The 9404-nt window shown below is 47.9% G+C and overlaps 1 protein-coding gene across 4 annotated transcripts in view; it reads right to left on the minus strand.

Annotated features, from left to right (window-relative positions):
- HLCS (holocarboxylase synthetase) overlaps positions 1-9080 on the minus strand; it is a 268996-nt gene extending 259916 nt beyond the window's left edge. The window contains exon 1 of one of the 4 annotated variants that reach the window (XM_040338959.1): positions 9034-9080. The gene's annotated coding sequence lies outside the window, so the exon portion shown is untranslated. Of the gene's footprint in view, positions 1-8986 lie in introns of all 4 variants that reach the window. The other 3 variants (XM_040338958.1, XM_040338957.1, XM_040338960.1) reach the window with 3 other exon arrangements.
- Between the last annotated feature and the right edge of the window lie 324 nt (positions 9081-9404).

Raw genomic sequence — 9404 nt, forward strand, 5'->3', positions numbered from 1 at the left:
TGGGGCTGAATACCATATCCTGTGATGCTGGGCTGTATACTCCAGACACTATGGGTGGAACACAGGGAACAAAGTGGGTAGATTTGATAAGGGGTGGGGCTTATACATGGGAGGGGTCAAAAGTAAGGGTGGGGTCTAGCGCCCCCCCCAATCCAAAAACTTCACCAGCTGCCACTGCCCTGCTCTATAGCGTGTACTCAACCCAGAGCACCACGTGTCATTTCTGTCTGCTGCTTCATTCCTCTGCTATAAGCATTAATTTCACTTCTGTCAAGTTTTCCTGACCCCAAGAGAAAAATGGTCACAGAGGAGGGACCGCCAGCAGATTGACAGCCTCAGCTCTGTTCCTGTGTGAAGGGGGGTGGGGGGTGCACCTCCAGGTCTCTTCTGAGCTCCGCAGAGTATAACTTCAGCTCAGCGCCCAATCTGAGCTACGAAAAAAGCTCCAGAACATTTTTGAGCTCCAGGCGACTTGGAGTGAAGACTGAATTTTTTTTTTTTTAGATTTTGTTATAACATTTTGCAGACAGGTAATTTTTCTCCTTCATTGATGTACGCTGATGAGGCTGCACTGATGGGCACGATAAGGCGGCATTGGTGGGCACTGAGAGGTGACACTGAAGGGCATTGATAGGTGGCAGTGATGGGTGGCAATGGGTGGCAGTAATGGGCAGCACTCCCAGGTGGCACTGATGAAACACTGATTGGCACCAATGGTGGGCATTGATATTTGGCACTCGTGGGCACTGGCAGGGGGTCTGGATTGCACAGATGAGGCAGATGTGCCTCCTTCCTCTTCGGGACCGATGCCCCTTACACATAAGCCGGTGATCGGCTTTTTTTTCTCCTCACACTGTCAGCGTGAGGAGAAAAAAAAACTATTACCGAGTTTTTGTTTACATCACATGATCAGCTGTCAATGGCTGACAGCCGATCACGTGGTAAGGGATCTGTGATCAGGGCAGTGAGGAGCGTGTGAAGGGGAGGATGTCTATTGATGGCCTCCCGGCAATTGGGGTCCGTGCTGTGGCCGTCATTCAGCTATAGCACGGACCCCTAGTGGTTAATTTGCTTTAACCACTTGTTTACTGGGCACATATACCCCCTTCCTGCCCAGGTCGAAATTTCAGCTTTCGACACTGTCACGATTTGAATGACAATTGCGCGGTCGTGCAACGTGCCTCCCAAACAAAATTGACGTCCTTTTTTCCCCACAAATAGAGCTTTCTTTTGGTGGTATTTGATCACCTCTGTGGTTTTTATTTTTTTCGCTTTAAACAAAAATAGAGCGACAATTTAAAAAAAAAAAAACACAATATTTTTTACTTTTTGCTATAATAAATATCCAATTTAAAAAAAAAAATCATTTTTTTTCAGTTTAGTCTTATACGTATTATTCTACATATTTTTGGTAAAAAAAATTAATATAAAAAAAAAATCGCAATAAGCGATTGGTTTCCGCAAACGTTAAAACGCCTACAAAATAGGGGATAGAATTATTCCTTTTTTTTTTATTACTATTTTTTTTTATTTTTTTTACTATTAATGGCGGCGATCTACGATTTTTGTCATGACTACGATATTACGGCGGACACATTTTTGGGACCATTCACATTTATACAGCGAACAGTGCTATAAAAATGCACTGATTACTGTATAAATGTGACTGGCAGGGAAGGGGTTAACACTAGGGGGCATCAAGGGGTTAAATATGTACCCTGGGAGTGATTCTTACTGTGGAGGGAGGGGACTGACGGGGGGAGGTGACCGATGGTTGTCCCTATGAACAAGGGACACACCATTGGTCTCCTCTCCCTAACAGGACGTGGAGCTCGGTGTTTACACACAGAGCTCCACGTCCCTGGCTCTGCGACTGCCGATCGCGGGTGCCTGGCGGACATCGCGGCGCCAGGCACGCGCATTGGCACCTGTGTGACGCGGCGCGTCAGGAGGCCGTGTATTGACGGCCTCCCAGCAGATCAGAGCCACCTTGCGGCCGTAAATAGTCGGCCGCAGGATGGCAAGTGGTTAAGAGACCAGGATCTCTATTTTTTTTTTCTATGGGTTAACAAACACTTTAATGCATTCCCTGCATTAAGGTAAAAAGTGGTTTGCCACTTGCTGATCATTGCCCCAAAATACCTCCCCGAGTCCTGTGCTGTGCCCGTCTCCAGGTCTTCTCCTCTGTCCTTCTCTTCTCGCAGGAGGATCTGGCAGCAGCCAAAGCCATTGGCTCCTGCCAAAGTCAATCAAATCCTTTAAGAAGAGAGTGGGAGGGCAGTGTCAAGCCACACTGTGTGTGTCTATGGACACACATAGCTCGGCTCAGGAGAAAGTGCACTAGTCTGCCCCAATAGCAAGCTGTTCGCTGTGGGGGCAGACACAGAAGAAGAAGAGCCAATATTGCTGGTGTGAACCAGGGCTTGAGGGATACACCTGGTGAAGATTATGCACCTGGCTGTTAGTTTGCAATTATAAATTTGTAATAAAAAGGAGTTAAAAAATAAATTAAAAATCTTTTGACCAGATGATCAGCATCAGCAGAGGGAAAACAAAGGGAACACATCGGGCACATTCAGCTGCCATTGTGCTGTGCCCGGCCTCTGGGGTGTTCTTTGAGAGCTTCCTGTAATAAAGACCGATCACTGCTGCTCACTCCCCTTGTGCAGGGTGACTGGTCTTGTCTCCGCCCCACCTTGTAATTTTCTGCAGACAGCCTGTAGTGGGTGGAACCTGCTTGGCCCCTCCCACGGCTCTGCCCTCTGCATAGGCTATGTGCAGCCCAGTGATGATGTCACTGCTACTTTTGCAAGGTAATATCTGTGACCGCAAAGGTGTTTGGTGCGGACAAAGTGAATTTATATCCTTTGTAGAAAGTGAGAAAGTTATTTCAAGTTTTTGTGTCCCACTCCTGAGGGCTCTGGCACTATCTTTTTCTCGCTGAAGCTCCAGTCTGAGGGCTTTTTTTCCGGGGGAACGCAGTTCCGGCACATCCAGCATTGACTGTATGTAATGGCAAGGGGAACTGTGGTGTGCTGCAGGGTCTATTGATGCTCTCTGCTGAGGGATATATTCTAGCTGGAGGGAATATATTTTTTAGGGGGGTTTATTGATGAGGAGGACTATTGTTGCTGGTGGGGGATTATATTGCTGGGAGGGTCAGATGTTGCTGGGAGAGATCTACTGTTGAGGGAGGGGTCTATTTATGCTGGCTGTGGGAGTTGCTGCTGGGAGTCTATTATTGTTAGAGGGGGTTTTGTCGTTAGAGGATCTATTGTTTCTGGGAGGGGATCTATTGTTACTGGCTGCAGGGGGATCTCTTTTATTGCTTTTCTCATTATCATTACTGAATTCCATACAAATTACTTATCAAAAAATTATACTTGGTTCTGTATTCTCTAAAAGGGTCGGTACTGGGAGGTAGGTAGGGGGTGGAACCAAGGAATGGTGCTCAGAGGTGGGTAGGGGGTGGAAGCAGGGAATGTTGCTCAGAGGTGGGTAGGGGGTGGAAGCAAGGAATGGTGCTCAGAGGTGGGTAGGGGGTGGAAGCAAGGAATGGTGCTCAGAGGTGGGTAGGGGGGTGGAAGCAAGGAATGGTGCTCAGAGGTGGGTAGGGGGGTGGAAGCAAGGAATGGTGCTCAGAGGTGGGTAGGGGGTGGAAGCAAGGAATGGTGCTCAGAGGTGGGTAGGGGGTGGAAGCAAGGAATGGTGCTCAGAGGTGGGTAGGGGGTGGAAGCAAGGAATGGTGCTCAGAGGTGGGTAGGGGTGGAACCAAGGAATGGTGGTCGGAGGTGGGTAGGGGGTGGAAGCAGGGAATGGTGCTCAGAGGTGGGTAGGGGGTGGAAGCAAGGAATGGTGCTCAGAGGTGGGTAGGGGGTGGAAGCAAGGAATGGTGCTCAGAGGTGGGTAGGGGGTGGAACCAAGGAATGGTGCTCAGAGGTGGGTAGGGGGTGGAAGCAAGGAATGGTGCTCAGAGGTGGGTAGGGGGTGGAAGCAAGGAATGGTGCTCAGAGGTGGGTAGGGGGTGGAAGCAAGGAATGGTGCTCAGAGGTGGGTAGGGGTGGAACCAAGGAATGGTGGTCGGAGGTGGGTAGGGGGTGGAACCAAGGAATGGTGCTCAGAGGTGGGTAGGGGGTGGAACCAAGGAATGGTGCTCAGAGGTGGGTAGGGGGTGGAACCAAGGAATGGTGCTCAGAGGTGGGTAGGGGGTGGAACCAAGGAATGGTGGTCGGAGGTGGGTAGGGGGTGGAACCAAGGAATGGTGCTCAGAGGTGGGTAGGGGGTGGAACCAAGGAATGGTGGTCGGAGGTGGGTAGGGGGTGGAACCAAGGAATGGTGGTCGGAGGTGGGTAGGGGGTGGAACCAAGGAATGGTGGTCGGAGGTGGGTAGGGGGTGGAACCAAGGAATGGTGGTCGGAGGTGGGTAGGGGGTGGAACCAAGGAATGGTGGTCGGAGGTGGGTAGGGGGTGGAACAAAGAAATGGTGCTCAGAGGTGGGTAGGGGTGGAACCAAGGAATGGTGCTGGGAGGTGGGTAGGGTGCGGAGACAAGGGGTGACATGGAAAGGTGGAGTTCCTGCACCTATTCTCTTAAAAAAAACCCTGCTCAGCATCATCATGTAAAATGCAGGGCCTTTAACCCTGCATTGTACATGGTGGGGACAAGCATGTGACCACTTAGGAGAGGAGACTGCAGGAGACAAGTTACACCATTGGAGGGACCCTGCTGGAGTCTGGAATAAGATAAGAATTTCTCCTTATTCTGGCACCCCCTAGACATAACAAGCATTTAACCCTCGCAGTGGGGGAGTGGACCAACAACTACAAAGGTTTTTTTGTAGAGGTTGACCGATATGGGTTTTTCTCTGGGCGATCCCGATATTTAGAAGTCGGGTGGCCGATTGGCGATATATGATGCAGATTTTTGCGGCCAATATTTTAGGCCGATTTTTCTTTTTTTGGAAGGTGGCACTGATTGTAAATGGAAGGTGGCACTGGCAGGTTTCACACTGAGCCAATATAGTGTAACTACGTAAAACTGACATATGTAACTGAATGCAGAGAGAGACTAGCTATCAAAATTCAGCGGTGATGTCGGGGGTGGGCGGGACTACAGCTATCAAACACCAACAAATAATTGGGCAGCTTAAGAAAGGGGGTGGGTCACATACACGTAGCGGCCCACCCGGATCCCATTCTATTGGCTTGTGTTTGATAGCTGCTGGGTCCCGCCCACCCCCGACATCAACGCTGAATTCTGACAGCTGGTCTCTCTCTGCAATCATTTACACACACTCAGCAGCTCTGACAAGCGTCAAACGCCGCTCTACCAATGGAGTGTGGGGAAGGGAGGAGGAACACTTGTGGGTCAACGGGGCACAATGAGGTCAGTGTTAATGGGCCGAATTTGCATAATAATCAACCGATGCCGATTTCTTCAAAAAGGCCAAATATTGGCCACTATATCAGTCGGCCTCCAGTTTTTTGGTGCTTTTTTTATTATTATTATATACCTTACTAGTCAGAGCATATAAATTCACTTTGTGTGCTCCAAAATCCTTTACAAACTCGATTACCTTGTAAAAGTAGAAGTGATATCCTCACTGTGCTGTACATTGCCTATGCAGAAAACAGAGCCGTGGGAGGGACCGGCAGGCTCTACCCACTGCAGGCTGCCTGCAGAAAACTACAGGAGGGGCGGAGACAAGACCAGTCCCCCTGCACAAGGAGAGAGGGCAGCAGTGAGCGGTCTTTATTGCAGGAATCTCCTGCACAGTGGGAAAGTCATAAACTGAAACTGGACTAGGAACGATTGGAAAGATTCGATTATATCACTGTAACAATTAGTGGGTAAAAAATAATAAAGCATTTTTGGGGATAAAGACTTAAAGTTTAATATATTCCTTTACAGCACAACGCCTATCCATCTATAAGGACATGGTGACCTCACAGCAACATGACACAGCCAATCCATCTCTAAGGACATGGTGACACCATTATGACATAATACAGACTATCCAGCTATTGGGACATGGTAACACCATCACGATATAAAACACAGCCTATTCATCTATAAGGCCATGGTGACATCACCGCAACATATCACAGCCTATAAGAACATAGTGACATCAGCACGACAGAACACAGTCTATCAGGCTTTAAGGACATGGTGACATCATCGCAACATAGCACAGCCGATATGAACATGGTGACATCACTGTCATAGCACAGCCTATAAAGACATGGTGACATCAGCACGACAGAACAGCCTATCAGGCTATAAGGCAGGGCTCGACAAATCCCGGGCGTCAGGTCGCCATGTCGACTAGAAATGGCATCCTGGCGACTTGGCTTGGAAGGTGAGCTGGCGCCATCCGGTGGTGAGCCGTTGGTATTACAAGTTATTACCACCAGATGTGTGAGCTGGCGCAATCTGGTGGTGGCCGTTGGTATTACAAGTTAAGCATTACAAGTTAAACAGCAATTCTAATGTAATTTTTCACTATTTTCACTGCCATCTTCTTCCCTCTAATTAGAACCCCCAAACATTATATATATTTTTCATCCTAACACCCTAGAGCAGGGATATGCAATTAGCGGACCTCCAGCTGTTGCAAAACTACAAGTCCCATCATGCTTCTGACTCTGGTGTCATGCTTGTGGCTGTCAGAGTCTTGCTATGCCTCATGGGAAGTGTAGTTCTGCAACAGCTGGAGGTCCGCTAATTGCATATCCCCGCCCTAGAGAAAAAAATGGCGATCGTTGCAATACTTTCTGTCACGCTGTATTTGCGCAGCGGTCTTACAAGCGCACTTTTTTGGGAAAAAAATTACACTTTTTTTAATTAAAAAATAAGACAACAGTAAAGTTATCCCCATTTTTTTTAATATTATGAAAGATAATGTTACGCCGAGTAAATTCATACCCAACATGTCACACTTCAAAATTGCGTCCGCTCATGAAATGCCGACAAACTTTTACCCTTTAAAATCTTCATAGGCGACGTTTAAAAAAACTCTACAGGTTGCATGTTTTGAGTTACAGAGGAGGTCTAGGGCTAGAATTATTGCTCTCGCTCTACCAATCGCGGCGATACCTCACATGTGTGGTTTGAACGTTTACATATGCGGGCGCTGCTCACGTATGTGTTCGCTTCTGCGCGCAAGCTCGTCGGGACAGGGTGCGTTTTCTGGCTCCTAACTTTTTTAGCTGGCTCCTAGATTCCAAGCAAATTTGTCAAACCCTGCTATAAGGACATGGTGACATCACTGCAACGTAGCACAGCCTATAAGGACATGGTGATATCACTGCAACGTAGCACAGCCTATAAGGACATGGTGATATCACTGCAACGTAGCACAGCCTATAAGGACATGGTGATATCACTGCAACGTAGCACAGCCTATAAGGACATGGTGACATCACTGCAACGTAGCACAGCCTATAAGGACATGGTGACATCACTGCAACGTAGCACAGCCTATAAGGACATGGTGATATCACTGCAACGTAGCACAGCCTATAAGGACATGGTGATATCACTGCAACGTAGCACAGCCTATAAGGACATGGTGATATCACTGCAACGTAGCACAGCCTATAAGGACATAGTGACATCAGCACGACAGAACAGCCGATAAGGACATGGTGATATCACTGCAACGTAGCACAGCCTATAAGGACATGGTGATATCACTGCAACGTAGCACAGCCTATAAGGACATAGTGACATCAGCACGACAGAACAGCCGATAAGGACATGGTGACATCACCGCAACGTAGCACAGCCTATAAGGACATGGTGACATCACTGCAACGTAGCACAGCCTATAAGGACATGGTGATATCACTGCAACGTAGCACAGCCTATAAGGACATGGTGACATCACTGCAACGTAGCACAGCCTATAAGGACATGGTGACATCAGTACGACAGAACAGCCTATAAGGACATGGTGACATCACCGCAACGTAGCACAGCCTATAAGGACATGGTGACATCACTGCAACGTAGCACAGCCTATAAGGACATGGTGACATCACTGCAACGTAGCACAGCCTATAAGGACATGGTGACATCAGTACGACAGAACAGCCTATAAGGACATGGTGACATCACCGCAACGTAGCACAGCCTATAAGGACATGGTGACATCACTGCAACGTAGCACAGCCTATAAGGACATGGTGATATCACTGCAACGTAGCACAGCCTATAAGGACATAGTGACATCAGCACGACAGAACACAGCCTATCAGGCTATAAAAACATGGTGACATCACTGACACACCCGCCTATCTATCTATAAAGACATGGTGACATCATCATAACATAACACAGCCTATTCATCTATAATGTTATGGTGACATCACTCTGACACCAGACTATCCGTCTATAAAGACACAATGACATAGCACAGCCTATCCATCTATAAGGACATGGTGACATCATCATGACATAACACAGCCTATCCATTAATATAAATACAGTGACATCACTGCACCTTGATACAATGTATCCATTCATCAGAAATGATGACAATCACATGATATGACAAAGCCTAGCCAACTATATGGACACAGTGACTTCACAGCAACATAACACAGCCTACCCACCTATAATTGTCACCTTTCAGTGACACCAATGAGGTAGAAGTTACCACATGCCTCATACCTCACTGACACCCCATGATCACCAATCCCTGATTACCCCCCAGCATGTGGAAGGTGACAGGTGCTCTATACAGAGGATCTGACATCAGTATTAGATGTACAGCACCATGTCCTCTCCTGATTGGAGGAGCCTGGGCTGAGCATTCCCATCTCCCTGCACACAGGTGACAGCTTCTCTTTAGGTAAACACAGCAACTATCTCCATCCCATGCAGGGGCCCCATACTGCACTGTGTCTGTGTGTCAGGGCACAACATGCACCCCCCTCCATACTCCACCCCAAACTGTCACCCATAACACCACCACACAACTCACATCCACTGCGCAGCGACACCAAACACTGCAGCCTGACACACACTAACCTTGCTGAGCCCGATCAGCCAATAGATGTCCGCAAAAGCCTCGCTGCTTCTGACTGGGCGCTTCTCACTTCTTTCCTGATTGGTCAGTGTGTGACAGGACCAGAAAATCTCATTCCTGATTGGATAAGGAGGCCTAGCCCACGTTCTCTGCGTCAGCTGAACCCGGAAGAGACGGATGGACTATAAAGAAGCCTAGTGTGTATGGGGGAATCCCTGGGAGGAGCTTAACCCCTTCACTGCCTAGCATCCAATTACCATGGCAATGCCTAAGTCATATATAATTACAGCAAAACCTTGGATTGCGAGCATAATTCGTTCCAGAAACATGCTTGTAATCCAAAGCACTTGTAGATAAAATATTTTATTTTTTT

Source organism: Rana temporaria, chromosome 2 (genome assembly GCF_905171775.1).
Source record: "Rana temporaria chromosome 2, aRanTem1.1, whole genome shotgun sequence".
In the NCBI taxonomy this organism is placed as follows: domain Eukaryota; kingdom Metazoa; phylum Chordata; class Amphibia; order Anura; family Ranidae; genus Rana; species Rana temporaria.